At 41.1% G+C, this 15430-nt stretch overlaps 1 pseudogene; it reads right to left on the bottom strand.

The window, feature by feature from the left end:
• Positions 1 to 13632: 13632 nt before the first annotated feature.
• LOC136328514 (transgelin-2 pseudogene) lies at positions 13633 to 14356 on the bottom strand (annotated as a pseudogene).
• Between the last annotated feature and the right edge of the window lie 1074 nt (positions 14357 to 15430).

Here is a 15430-nt window from a genome sequence, read left to right as displayed (position 1 = left end):
AGTTAATCTCTCTCTCTCTCTCTCCCTCTCTCTCTCTCTCTCCCATGACACATATATATCCCTTCTTTTCTCTAGAAGTTCATAGTCTTTTGAAAGGCAGCATATGAGCACATGTCTTTCATTTGATCTTGTAAACAACATTGGTGAGATAGAAAGACTCAAAAGAACAAAGTACTTTGGGATAAGGCATGAAAGGGTCAATTTCAACTGAGTAGGCTGCTCGGAATCAATGGAAAGAAGAAATACATATATTTGACAACCTTGCTTGGATTAGCAATTGAGAAGACTAATTTAGTCAGATAATAAAGAACAGAAGGGGGAGATGGGGAGATGAAGGGGGTTATAGGATGGATATATGATAATGAACAGAGACTTGACCTGTAGTGAACACACAATACAGTGTAGATGATGTGTAGTAGAATAGTATGCCTGAAACATTTATAATTATGTTAACGAGTGTCACCCTAATAAATTCAATAAAAAATAAATAAGTGATATAAAAATTAAATAAATAATCATTTTCAGAACAAAGAAAGTATACAAGCCATCTCAGAAAATGTTTTACGTTTCTAAATAATGACAGTTTGAGAAACAGGTTGGTGATTTGAACTTGGCACTGTAAACATTGGGGAGCCCATCCAGGTTTGAGCTGAGGATTGACCTGATCAGATTAGATTTTAGGGAATTATTTAGTAGAAATACCAGGTGTGGCTCTGAAGAGAGCTAAGACTGGGAAGAGTAGTTAAAGAAGCTTCTATAACTACAATTGTTCAGACAGCAGATACTGAGAGCAGTGACAGAGCTGAGATAGATGGTCAAGGCATTGAAACCTGGCAGAAAATGCAATGAGGGAATGGAAAATGAAATTAAGCATTTTTGGCAATTTACTATTTGTTTTAATGATCTGTCCAGAAATTAAATCACCACTGCCACCTATTGGTGTTTAAGCTTCCCATTCTAACGTTCTATACATAGAAAGAGTAACATTTTATATTCCTAAGAATATTTATTTCTCTCTAATCAGTACCAAAATATTTTTGAGCTGTGTTTAAAGTACTGAGGGGAGTGAAAAATAAAAGCCCTGTCTTAAGGCTGGAAATGTTTAAGATATGGCTTAGGAAATAATATATGCAAAACAGTTACCTGCAAAACTTTTTTAGGGCAAATGAGGTACCAGAAGGGAGAATTTAATTGGACTAAATCAATTTATCACTGGCTGAAAGGGTGGTGGTATGTGCTTCAACCAAAAGGGATACAAACGGAAGGCAAGCTTATCTGAAAGGAGAGTTCACAGGTCTAAGGTACCCAGGAGAACTTTCAACCACAGGCTCTGGTTATGTTTTTAACAAACAGATTTTACAGTTCCCATAACTGTCATAACCTTTAAGCCAGCTAAATTTTATTCAGATTTATAAAATTCTACGAGGAATATAGAAACATCTCCCTTCTTTAAAGCAGAAAAATTTTGCAGGCCAAAGCCTTCTGTGGCCACCTCCTCATAAGTAACAGATCCTATCTATTAAAAAAAGAAAGAAGAAAGAAAGAAAGAATGAAAGAAAGAAAGAAAGAAAGAAAGAAAGAAAGAAAGAAAGAAAAAGAAAGGAGGGAGTGAAGGAGGGAGGAAGGAAGGAAGGAAGGAAGGAAGGAAGGAAGGAAGGAAGGAAGGAAGGGGGAAGGAGAAAGAAAGAAAGAAAGAAAGAAAGAAAGAAAGAAAGAAAGAAAGAAAGAAAGAAAGGAAGGAAAAGAAGGAAGGAAGGAAGGAAGGAAAGAAAGAAAGAAAGAAAGAAAGAGAAAGAGAGAGAAAAAAAGAAATAGAAAGAAAGAAAGAAGAAAGAAAGAAAGAAAGAAAGAAAGAAAGAAAGAAAGAAAGAAAGAAAGAAAGAAAGAAAGAAAGAAAGAAAGAAAAAGTGGGAGAAAAAGAAAGAAACAAGAGTCACAGCACTAGCAGTGGACCAAGAATGGTGAGCAAAAAACTGAGTGTGCCAAATAAAGAATCAAATGGCACCTGGTTTTTGACTGTCCTGAAATTTCTACCTTTGTACTCATTTTAAAGGAGTCTAAAAGTAAGTCTAGGCCCTGGCCGGTTGGCTCAGCGGTAGAGCGTAGGCCTGGCGTGCGGGACACCCGGGTTTGATTCCCGGCCAGGGCACACAGGAGAAGCGCCCATTTGCTTCTCCACCCCCCCCTTCTTCCTCTCTGTCTCTCTCTTCCCCTCCTGCAGCCGAGGCTCCATTGGAGCAAAGATGGCCCGGGCGCTGGGGATGGCTCCTTGGCCTCTGCCCCAGGCGCTAGAGTGGCTCTGGTCGTGGCAGAGCGACGCCCTGGAGGGGCAGAGCATCGCCCCCTGGTGGGCAGAGCGCCGCTCCTGGTGGGCGTGCTGGGTGGATCCCGGTCGGGCGCATGCGGGAGTCTGTCTGACTGTCTCTCCCTGCTTCCAGCTTCAGAAAAATACAAATAATAATAATAATAATAATAAAATAAAAAAATAAAAGTAAGTCTAACTTACACATGGCAGTCAATTTTACAATGAAATGGCAGAAGCTTGGAGAGAGTTAAATACTCCATAAGGTAACACATTTATGAAGTGAGTGAGCTTGGATTTGAATACAGGTAGATTGATTTAAGAGCCCATATTTTTTTCTAGAAAAATTTTTTTTAAGAGAAGATAAAAAGAGAAGGAGAGAGGGAGAGAAGGAGAAAGAGAGGGGTGAGGAGGAGCAGGAAGCATCAACTCCTATATATGTCTTGATCAGGCAAGCCCAGGGTTTCAAACCTGGGACCTCAGCATTCCATGTTGATGCTTTATCCACTGTGCCACCACAGGTCAGGCCCATTATTATTATTTTTTTGAAACTACCACTTACATTGTTTCCTCTACTCTACTCTTATTTGAGTTAACAGTAGCTAGTCAATACGGCATTATTAGTAAATTGCTAGTATATAGACTATGACTTATTATTATTATTATTATTACTATTATTATTAGTGAGAGACAGACAGACAGGAAGGGAGAGAGAAGAGAAGCATCAACCCATAGTTGTGTCACTTTAATTGTTCACTGATTGCTTTTCATATATGCCTTTGACTGGGGTAAAGGGCTCCAGCTAAGCCAGTGATACCTTGCTCAATCCAGTTACCTTAAGCTTTAAGATGGTGACCTCTGAGTTCATGCCAGTGGCCATGGGATCATGTCCCTAATCCCATACTCAAGGGTTTTGAACCTAGGAACTCAGCGTCCCAGGTCGATGCTCTATCCACTGTGTTACCACCAGTCAGGCAAATTTTTATTTTTTTAAGCACAGTCCAACAAATACTATCTTGTTTCTACTTCAAGGTCAGATTGGTGTCTTATAATTCATTTTTCTCTGTATAGCATTTTACATATAAAAGTTTATTAAGTACTTTTAAATTTTAATCTTTTACTTTCTTGAATTAATCCCAATTACTTGGATGGTTTCTATGCAGTCAAAATAACATTTAAAAAGTTTGTTATGATTCAAACATTTACTTAAGGAAAGGACAATTTCTTTCTTTATTGTTGTATCTGAGTGTCTCAGTTCAAAAATATGAACAGATTGCACTATGAAGCACTTGCTAGAGAATTATAACTTTTTCTTCCCACTTTATTTAAGTATGCTACTCAGCTGATTCAGAATCATAAAAATGGTGTGAAGGTAGCTCAAACTAAACATATAAGAGAAGAAGTGCACAAACATTTGTAAATTAAGCTCATAATTCTAAGATAATTCAGAAATATCTTTAAAATTCCCCCATGTTTCTGAGTGACCACTTTGATCTATCACCTGTGTTTGTACCCAGAGAAGTTTCCTATAAAGTCCAGTTTGTCATCTTGAGAGAGATCATCAGTGTGGAAATAAACATATGTCACCATATACTGTTCTTGCCTGGCCTTGATTAAAAGGGAAAATGGATAAGAAGTCTTTCAGGAGAGAAAGTAATTTCCTAGTCTCCTAAGAATTAAACATCTGTTTTTAGATCCAGCTCTGTAAAATGTTTTCTTTTTCCTAAGATAATTAGAAATATGGAATTCTTACCACTCAGTGTACTAAACAAAAAGGTTTGTGCTTTTGTCTGCTCAGTCTAGCAGCTAAATGATTTTAAATTAAGATCCGCTGTCACATTTATCACAGGTTATAGATTCTTTGTTTTATTTTTCTGACATTCAATGTAGCGATAAGGATTTTGTGTTGTCGATTATTTTACTAGAGTCTGAAATTGTCCATAATGTAGCTAATTAACTTCAAAGCTTGTTCATTTTGAAAATTTATGAAGTATATTTTGAAAAAAATTCATCATGTTATCATAAAACCAGTTTGTTATCGAAAATGTTAGTTCATAAATATGCCTATTACTTAAATTCATTTAAATTATAAATGATCTTACTGATTTTCTCCCTTCCTTTTCTTTTCTTTGTTCTAGTATACAATTATATGAATTATATATTATATGTAATATATAAGGTATATCTATATGTGTGCATACATACAATAAAACTCTGAAAAGCTGATAGCTAAAAAGGTAAAATTAAAAACATATTTAAAAAATAATTTTAGGGAAGAACTTAGTAAATTTACACTAGAAACAACCACATGATTCATGACCTTTAAAACTTAGATCTTTGATATTCTACTGAGGTGCCATCCACCTGCCATGTTTTCTCGTGTGGAACAATCTGGTATTCATCTCCATGAAAACCACTTAGACAATAGTGGATAGCAAATTCAGTGTCTCTCCTTGATATAAAGGATTCAGGAAAGTCAAAATGTTCCTGGACACTTTTGTTGGTGCTAGAAAGTAAGGCTGTTTGATACTATCACAGGTATTTGTGGAGTGTCGAAGAGAAAGGAAACTTCTTATAGACTTCCAGTTGACCGAATTGTGTTGTTTGAGCATTTTAAAGACAAAAATAATTTTGAGAAAATCACTATGAATTTCTAATAGTACTGTAGGCAAAAGCATACATGATTCTTTACAGAACATGGTATATATTATTCAATTCGAACTATGTGTGTATTGAATGTTTTGGTATAAATCAGATAGTAAATTATTATGTAACAATCTTGCAGCCCAAGCTATTCTGTGTGTAATATTCCATTAATATAAGCAGTAAAAGCTATGAAAGAAATAATTTTAAAAGTTGAGTAGGAGATTGTATTTGTAAAGAAAAAAAAGAGGTAAGAGTAAAATATAATAGGACAATTTCTAGAGAGAAATGGGCTTGAAAGGTTTTAGTGCTATATGAAGGGGCCTTGCACCGTGAACTCTGTGACAGGTTTTATCTTGTACGTTCTCCCTGTCAGTCCTGACCTGTTCTCTGAACTCAGGTTCTGAATTTTTAATAGATAACCCTGAATTAGTAATCTCAGGTGAGTTGAAATAGGATTTCTATTTACATTGGTCAGAAAAATACCCTGTTTTCCAAGAAGATATAAAATATATGTTGAGATGAAAATTTTTAAAAAATTAAGCTTATATTTTCAGTAATTTTGGGAAAGTGTAGCAATGGGTCTTTCAATACATGTGTGCTTTATTTATTTATTTATTTATTTTTTTGTATTTTTCTGAAGCTGGAAACGGGGAGAGACAGTCAGACAGACTCCCGCATGCGCCAGGGCCACATGTGTGCTTTATTTTATTTTATTATTTTTTATTATTTAGTGAGAGGAGGGGAGTCAGAGACAGACTCCTGCATGCACCCTAATGGGGATCCACCAGCAACCCACTAGGGGGCGATTCTCTGTCCATCTGGGGTTTTGCTGCATTGCTCAGCAACCGAGCTCTTTTTAGCCTCTGAGCAAGAAGCCATGGAGCCATCCTCAGCACCTGGTACCAACTCGCTTGAATTGAGCCATGGCTACAGTAGGGAAGGGAGAGAGAAAAAGAGAGAGAAAGAGAAGCTAGAGGTAAAAGGGTGGAGAAGCAGATGACTGCTTCCCCTGTGTGCCCTGACTGTGAAATGAACTCAGGATATCCACATGCCAGGCTGATGCTCTACCACTGAGCCAACCAGTCAGGGCCACTTAAGTGTTTTAGATTTCTGTTTAAAAAAATTTTTTTGAGTGCCCAAATAGCCAAATTAAATTTTAAGAAGGAAGAATAAAGCAGAAGACATCACACTTTCTGATTTCAAACTGTATTACAAAGCTATAGTAATCAAATCTGTATGGAATTGGCATAAAAGCACATAAATCAATGGAACAGAATAGAGAGCCCAGAAATAAGTAATCATTAATAACGTATGGTTAAAAACTTACAACCAAGAAGCTCATAATATACAATAAGAAAATAATAGTCTTTTCAATAAATAGTGTCAGGAAAACTGAACACGTAAAATAATGAAACAGAACACCTATCTTAGGATATATACAAAAATCAATTCAAAAATGGATTAAAGACCTGAATATCAGGCCTGAAAGCATAAAACTCCAAGAAGAAAACAGCGAAAAAGTTCTTTGACATTGGTCTCGGTGATAAGTGTTCAGATTTAGATTTAAATGTTGCTTGACACCTAAAGAAAAGGCAACAAGAGCAAAATAAACAAGTGGAATTATATCAAACTAAAAAGCTTCTGCATAGCAAAAGGAACCATCAACAAAATGAAAAGGCAATCTACTAAATGGAAGAGAATTATTTTCAGATAAGTGGTCAATATCCAAAATGTATAAAGAAGTCACACAATAGCAAAGAAACAAACAAAATGAACTACCATATGATCCAGCAATCCCACTTCTGGGTGTATATCCAAAAGAAGTGAAAATAGGATATTAAAGAGATATCAACACTCTCATATTGATTACCATATTATTCACATTAGCCAAAATATGGAAACATCAATAGATGAATGGATAAAAAGATGTCACTCACACACACACACACATGCACACACACACACAGTATGGAATATTATTCAGCCATGAAAAAGAAGGAAATCCTGTCATTTTCAACAACATGGATGAACTTGAAAGCATTATGCTGAGTCAAATAAGCCAAAAAGAAAAAGACAAACACTGCAAGACATCACTTATATGTAGAATTTTAAAAAAAAAGTTGAACTTATAGGAACAGAGAGTAGAAAGGTAGATGCCAGGGACTGGGAAGTGGGGGAAGTATGGAAGTATGAAGTAAAGTTAATAAAGGGTACAAACTTTCAGTTTTTTGTTTTGTTTTGTTTTTACAGAGACAGAAAGAGAGTCAGAGAGAGGGACAGACAGACAGGAATGAAGAGAGACGAGAAGCATCAATCATCAGTTTTTTGTTGTGGTTGCGACACCTTAGTTGTTCATTGATTGCCTTCCCACATGCACCCTGACCATGGGCCTTCAGCAGACCAAGCAACCCCCTGCTCAAGCCAGCGAATCCTGGGTCCAAGCTGGTGAGGTTTGCTCAACCCAAATGAGTTTGCACTCAAGCTGGTGACCTCAGAGTCTCGAACCTGGGTCCTTCCGCATCCCAGCCCGACGCTCCATCCACTGCGCCACCACCTGGTCAGGCCAAACTTTCAGTTTTAAGATGAATAAGGTCTTAGGATGTAACATATAACATAAGAACAATGAGTGATAACACCGTATAGTATAATTAAAATTTGTTAGAACAGTAGAATTTAAATGTTCTTAATTCCCATTCCCCACAAAAATGTTTGAAAGAATCAACTATATTAAATTTTTTATTGTAATTTGATGAATAGGGTTTGTTGGTATTTAATATTTATGGAGACTTAATTTGTTTTATTTATTAATTTATTAAGAAAATAAGATTTTAGCTTCAGGGTTTAAAACCTTGCTTTTAACATGTTCACTGTTAAATATTGAGTTACTTAAAATGTTAATTACTGTCTAAGTATGCTCTTCTATGCAGATATCTCTCCTTTATACATTGAAAAACAAGTTAACAACAGAAAATGATGATTTGGAGCAACAGGAACTCTCATTCACTGGAGGTGCAAATGCAAAATGGTACAACCACTTTGGAAGATAGTTTGGCAGCTTCTTACAAAACTAAACACTCTAATCGTATGATCCAGCAATTGAGGAACTGAAAATTTATATTCACACCACAACCTGAGCACAGATGTTTAAAGCAACTTTATTTATAATTGCCAAAACTTGGAAGCAACCAAAATGTTCTTCCAAAAGTGAACGGATTAACAAATGGTGGTACATCCAGACAATGGAATATTATTCAGAAAAACAAAAAATCCATAAAGCCATGAAAAGATGTGGAGAAAACATAAATGCATATCACTAAGTGAAAGAAGTCAACTGAAAAGGCTAACTACTGTATGATTTTAACTATATGACATTATGGAAAAGGCAAAATCACAAAGACAGTAAAAAAATCAGTATTGGGGTTGGAAAGGGGGAGAGGGAGTGTCAGGCAGAAAAGATACATTTTGCTCGCTTTGTTAAAGATGGTGCTGCCCAGGTGGATGGGTGTTGCCTAGGTGATAACATTAATTGCCTTCTTGCTTGGGAAGGGGCATGGTTATGCTAATGTGTGTTGGGGGAAGGCTTTTGCTCCAAAAGGCTTTAAAAGGAGGAGCTAGGAGGCCATTTGGAGAGAAATCACGTTGTTCTGGAGGAGAGTGGTCACATTCTTGCAGGGAGGAGGAGCCTACGCTGGAGCAGGGCAGGGAAGCCATGTGGAGGAGGCAGAAAAAGTGGTGGAATGGGAAGGAGAAGCCAGTTCGTGGAGGAGAAGGAGATGGGGAACAGAGGTGAATAAGACTGGTGAGGTGCAAGCCTTTGATTCTAGGAAACTCGAGTTAGTCAGTAGCTTTGTGAGCACTGAATGAGTGGGTTCTGGAGCCCAATGCGTGTTTTTACTCGCTTGCTGAGTGCGAGTCTAGAATAAAGGACAATGGACTGCCAGTTTTTGGCTCTGTTGATTCATTACCGTCTGTCTGAATCAAACCTGAACCTTGTTGGCCAGGTGGCTTTGATGGCAGCTGCGGTTACTGGCTTTTCAGGGAGGTATGCATAGGTAGAGTACAGAGGATCTTTAGGGTAGTGAAACTACTTCATATAATACTATGGTGGCAGATACATTTGTCCAACCCATAGGTCCAATACTGAGATACATTTGTCTAACCCATAGGTCCAACACTGAGATACATTTGTCTGATACCGAGAGTGAACCTTATGGTAAACTATACACTCTGGGTGATAATGATATATTAATGTAGGTTCATCAGTGTCGGTTGTAACTAATGTTCCACTCTGGTCATGGATGTTGATAATGGAGGAGGCTGTGCTGTGTAGGTGGAGGTAGGAGGGTGGGGCAGGGAGAAGTGGCAGGAAGTATATGGGAAATCTCTGCATCATACTGTCAGTTTTGCTGTGAATACCAAACTGCTCTTTTAAAAAGTCTATTAAAAATAAGTTACCATATGTTACTGAAATTCTATCTACATTCTAGAGGTCTTGAACAGGAACATAGAACAGGGACTGATTTCAGTGCCCTGAGGTCAAGGCCACAGTGGCATCACTGACAGACAGTACTGAACTGCAGTGCCATGCAGAACACAGCACAGTAGGGATAGAATTAGCAATTCTGATTAATCAATAGGTGGGGACATTTGAGCTACTTCCCTTGCCCTTTTGTCTGCTCTAAAGAAGTTCCTCTTCCTGACTTCTTCATTCTCCTCTTTACTTCCTGCCTTCCTCATTCTCATCCCTGCATTTATAGTATTTGTATGTAACAGTAAATATACGTTAGGACTGGAGGTAGGGGCTGTTTCATAAAACCTGTACAGGGGATTGTGAAGTGGTCTCCCCTAGGTCCCTCAGTGCACTCTATGTGGTCGCTGGGTAATTACTGTCTCCGTGACACTACATGAACACTTAAAGTTGACTCTGAACTAATTAACAAGAAGTAGGCAAGTAACATTTATTTGAGGCAATAAGATGTCAAAGATTCCAGGATTGAACCTGACCTGTGGTGGTGCAGTGGATAAAGCATCCACCTGGAATGCTGAGGATGCCGGTTCAAAACCTTGGGCTTACCTAGCCAAGGGACATATGAAAGTTGATGCTTTCTACTCCTTCCCCTTCTCTCTCTCTCTCTCCTCTCTCTCTAAAAATGAATTGTTGGTCAAATAAGTTTGTATATATGATATATATGTTTGTTCACTTATAGTTTGCATTGGGTGTGGGAGACAGGTTGTAAGCAGGTAAAGTCATTATAGCCTTAGTTTTAAGACTAAGCTTTTCCCCACACCCTTGATTGTTGCATGATGTGGGGTGGTGCACTCTTATGAGGAATCTCATTTATGCCTCAGATAAGTGGCTTTGTAACAGAGACTTCCTCATTTGCATACTGGCTTAAAGGTTTTGAGTTCAACACTATAAAATGGGGCAGACCGGGGGGCTTGCTTGCCCTGGGTTCCTGAAATTAGCATTGCAGAGGAGAAGTAGTCATGATGGCAGAGTGCTGAAGGAGAAGCCAGTTTGTGCAGAAAGAAGGAGATGTAACAGAGGTGAATAAGGGTGGTGAGGTAGAAACCTTTGATTCTAGGAAACTCAGATGAGTCAGTGGCTTTGGGAGCCCTGAATGGAAAGGGAAGTGTTTTCCCACTGTGTGTTTCTCGCGCACCAGGTGTGAGCTAGGATTAAATGTAATGGCCCACCAGTTCTTGGCTCCGTTGTTTCATTACTGTCTGTCCAAATCAAATTTGAACCTGCATGGGCTAGGCGGCTGTGATGGTGGCCATGGCTACTGGCCTTACATGAATAAATAAAATCTAAAAAAAGTTATATATATATATATATATATATATATATATATATATATATATATACACACACACACTGATGTATTAAAAAAAGATACCAGGATTGAAATAAGCACTTACGAACATATTTGGTAGTTTTTGGATTTTCTCTTACAGCTGAATTCTTTCTAAATGCTAAACCCAATATATTTAATTACTTTTCATCTTTATATATGACTATCCAATGTTTTTTCATTTTTTATATGTGATTCAAAACAATGTGCATTTTGCCTGACCAGGCGGTGGTGCAGTGGATAGAGCGTTGGACTGGGATGTGGAGGACCAGGTTCAAAGCCCTGAGGTGTTGCCAGCTTGAGTGCGGGCTCATCTGGTTTGAGCAAAACTACCCAGCTTGGACCCAAGGTTGCTGGCTTGAGCAAGGGGTTACTCCATATACTGTAGCCCCACGGTCAAGGCACACATGAGAAAGCAATCAATGAACAACTAAAGTACCACAATGAGAAACTGATGATTGATGCTTCTCATCTTTCTGCATTCCTGTCTGTCCCTATCTATACCACTTTCTGACTCTCTCTGTCTCTGTAAAAACAAACAACCCCCCAAAACAATGTGCATTTTTGTCAAAGATAGTTTTCTACATTGTTTCTTATAAAGCTATTATTACCTAAGTTTTTAAATCAGTCGTATACTAAGAAGTGTTATTATGTTTTATGTTTCATTAACTAAGAGGTTATATTAAAATCTCCCATTCTGAAGGATGATTAAAAAAAGATATAGTTGAGGATAAACAATGAACCAAACAAAAAATCAAAGAGTAATTAGGTATATGCAACTTGTTTAGTTATGGTAAAACCACTGTGTTGGGGAGCTCTTAGATATTATATGCTTCCCCAGTACAAGGATCTTGTTTATCACTTTTAATCACTGTTGTAGATTCAGTGGTTTTTATTGTGCCTACCATGTAACTTGCTTTAAGATCAATTTTATTGGAGGAATAACAGTGGGTTTCAAGGATCTCTTGCTTCAGAATTACCCAGATGCCTTTCAAATGCAGATTTATGTGGTGCATGTGCTATATGGAACTGAAATCCCTGGAGGGTCAAAATATGCATTTTTCACAGACTCACAGGACATATGCAGTCTGAGCATGACTGAATTCAATCTCCTTGCTTTGTCAGAGAGAATCTGAAAAAAAAAGTAGAGCTCAAATTGTCAGGTTCTGAAATGTTCATCAATTTACTTCCTCTAGTTTCAATGTAAAGAAATCAGAGAAATAGTCCAGCTTCCAGTTTTTTTTTCTTGATAGATTTTTCCAAGTCTAGATAGACAAAATGATTTGAAAGCATTGAGATTATATATTTTTCAGAGTTTGTGACTGACAAGATCTCTTTGTAATTGAACATTGGACAATGTCTATCTTTGACAGAAATGCACATTCCTTCCCTCTCTCATATGTTGGCCACTTCATAGATTAGCAATCAATTTATTGAAGGCAATTAGGTAATTAGATAATTAGTCACCAAGTTAAACATTTCTCCATGTCCTAGTAGAGCCCAAGCTCTATGTGGATCAGGCGTCCCTGATTCGACTTCCCTGTGCAGAGTGACACTCCTGCTTTTATCAGCAGGGCTGGCAGCCTCTTTGAGATTACTTTTGAGGTGGCTATGAGGATTCTACTTATCAGTGCCGATACCAATTGATACCTGAGGAAAGACGCAATCGACACATAAGTTAGTTGCAAGAATCACACAGGCAGTTTATTACTCACAAATCCTTTTCACATGCCTGGGTACAACTTAAGGGGACCCCGTTGGCATGCTCCTCCTGGCTGCCTTTGGTCAGAGTGGTGGAGAGGTAGATAGGCCAAGTCCACATCAATGTTGGAGTCTGGGCAACTACTGCAGCAGGGGGCCCCTCAGCTTAAATACCTTTTCTGGCCAACGCCTTCTAACAGGGGTCAATCTACAAGATTATCATCTCAAACCACCTTTTTGGGAGTTCCTCGCAGGAAGCCCTTTTTATGTTAATCTACTGAAATGTTACATCATTCCACTTTTAAAATGTTCCTAGGGGAGCCTCCTGTCTATGTCAACCCACAGAGTTGTGACATCAAGCCACTTCTTATCTCTATATAACTTCATACACACACTAACCGAGTCCTGCATGAAAGGCAGACTGTTTATCATATCTGTACACACTATATTAATTCCTATCCAGATGGCATAACTTTATTTAATTTTCTTAATTGCTTTTAATATTATATCCTAATTACTTTTATATATCTTCCATATTTTTTATATTTCTATATATTTAATTACTATAACCTTATATTACTGCAACACTCCACATATACTTAATATAAAGCAATAAAGCAGGCTAATGAAATGACCCATTCACAATAATTTACAGTGCACAGGTTTTTTTTGGGTTGTTTTTTTTTTAATACAGAAAATGAGAAGCCAGGAGGGCCTCTGCCGGGACAGGCTGCCTCCAATGTGCAGTGAGCCCAGTCCAGCTGTGGCAGGGGTGGCAGCTACCACAGGTCCCTCCCTATAAATTAAATTCCTGCAGCCACAGCTGTGGGCAAGGCATATTTGTGGAAGGCAGGCCCAAAGGCAGCATTGCTGACCCCCAGCCGAGGAATGCACTGAGGGCACAGAGATCAGGGGAGAAGAGGTATAAAGGGGAATCAGAGGCCCTAAAGTTTGGTCCCAGGGAAAAAGTTCAGTTGGTCCAGTTTTTATGTGTTTGGAGACAGGAATGCATTAGTAAGCACAGAGGAAGGTCCCCATTGGGCACCCCCAGAGGAGACATGCCAGGCCAGGCCAGGCCCTCACCTAGGCAGGGGGGAGCTTGAGAGCTCCAGGGGGCTCTCAGGGAATGTCACTGCTCTGTATTAACCATTCAAGTGAGGGCAGGAGCAGGGCTGGGGGCAGATCAGAGGATCTGGCATGGCATCCCATAGCCAGTCATGCCTGCCTGAGATTCCCCTTGGTTGGTGCCCATCTGTAACCCAATCACGTTCTTGCCCTCTTGCAACTGGTTGTCCGAGAAGTTCCGAGGGTTCTCCTTGGGCTTCTTAGGAAACCAGTTGGGATCCCCAGCAAAAAGCCCATCATCCCAGGCTACTGCCAGCCCACCCAGGTTCATCAGCGTCCGCTGCACACAGGCCATGTTCTTTCCTTCCCAGAGGTCCACAGTCTGGAAGATGTCAGTGGTGTTGATGTCATAGCGCTCAGCTGCTTTCAGGAACTGAGAGATCTGCTCCATCTGCTTTGAAGGCCATGGTGGAGGCCAGGATCTTCTTCACTGGGGCCTGCCCCTCAGGATACAGACCATTAATGAGCTCACACAGCACTATGCCATCCCTGAGCCAGTTCTAGAAGTTCTCAGGCCCAGGCTGGGGCCAGCCCACATCCTTGCGGCGCTGGGTGGTGATCCACTGGATCAGGATCTGCTCCAGATCTACATCGTACTGTTTCTCAATCTTCTGCTGCACCTCCCGGCTCAGGCCATAGGCAGGTCCCCTGTTGGCCATTTTGAAGGATGGTGGTAGCTATTGGGAGCGTCCGTTGGGCTGGAGATCATGCACTCTAGGCGGGGCCGCAAGGCGAGTACAGTGCACAGTTTATCAGAGATGCCTGCTAACTTTATTTCAGAACAAGTGGACTTAATAACTTAATATCACTTATATGTCGTTAGCATCGACAAACGATTGGAGAGGAGCACTTTATATTAAAAAAAAAAATCTAGTCATCAGTGGTCTTGAGCATAAACCTTGGTGATTTCACCCTCAGGAGCAGCCCAAATGGTGACTCTGGCAGAAACCACAGGGAGACTGGGGATCTCCGGTGTGCGAACCGGCCCTCCCAGGTCCTCTGCTCCGGCCCCCGCTCCCGGGGAGAAGGCCCGGGTGCTTGCCAGGCAGGTTGGGCCGCAGGGACCCAGCCTGGGGAGGCGGGAAGACCGTGGGCACCTTAGGAGTGAGCCTGGGTCCTGGCCTGGAGGTGAACTCCGCACTTTCCTCTTGGAGAACCGCGGTCTGCAGCCACCGCAGGCCCAGCGCGGCCGCTGCTTTCTACGGTCCAGACCTAGGTGTCGCTCTACTACCGCACAGGCTGGGACGCCGGCGAGAGACAGAGCTCGAAGAGAACGGCCAAGCGCCGGGAGGGGCCTCCCCGGGCTGCCCAGGGCAGGAGCGGGGGCCCGGACCTCGGTGCCCCGGCCCGGGACGGGGGAATCGGTGGGAGCGCGTTGTAGGACCGGATTGAGCCCGAGGTTCGTGTCGGCCCGGAAGGCAGCGGGGACTTCTGAGGGTCCGTGCGCCGGGACTCACCCTCGTCCCGGGACAGCCCGCCTTCTCCAGCCGCCTCGGGGCCGCGCGTCCCCGCCCCGCGTCCCCGCCCTGCGCCCCCGAGGAGGGCAGGCTAAGTCCCATCGCTGCTCCGGCGGGCCCGACGCCGCGAGGGCATCGGCCTCGGCGGGCGGGCTGGCAGGACCGGGGCGGCCCGTAGCCGTGAGCTCCGCTCCCTCCTTGGCCGCGGACCCTCCACTGTTTGCCTGGGGACCCGCCGGCCTGAGTTCTCAGCTCTGCGCTCCGCCATGCGGCAGGTTCAGCCCCGAGCTCCTGGGCTCGCGCTGGCCTTGTCCCCGCGCGGGACTGGGGTGGCCGTAGGGCCC

Source organism: Saccopteryx bilineata, chromosome 3 (genome assembly GCF_036850765.1).
Source record: "Saccopteryx bilineata isolate mSacBil1 chromosome 3, mSacBil1_pri_phased_curated, whole genome shotgun sequence".
Lineage (NCBI taxonomy): Eukaryota > Metazoa > Chordata > Mammalia > Chiroptera > Emballonuridae > Saccopteryx > Saccopteryx bilineata.
The sequence above is the reverse complement of the archived record's forward strand: the minus strand, read 5'-3'. Positions and strand labels throughout refer to the sequence as shown.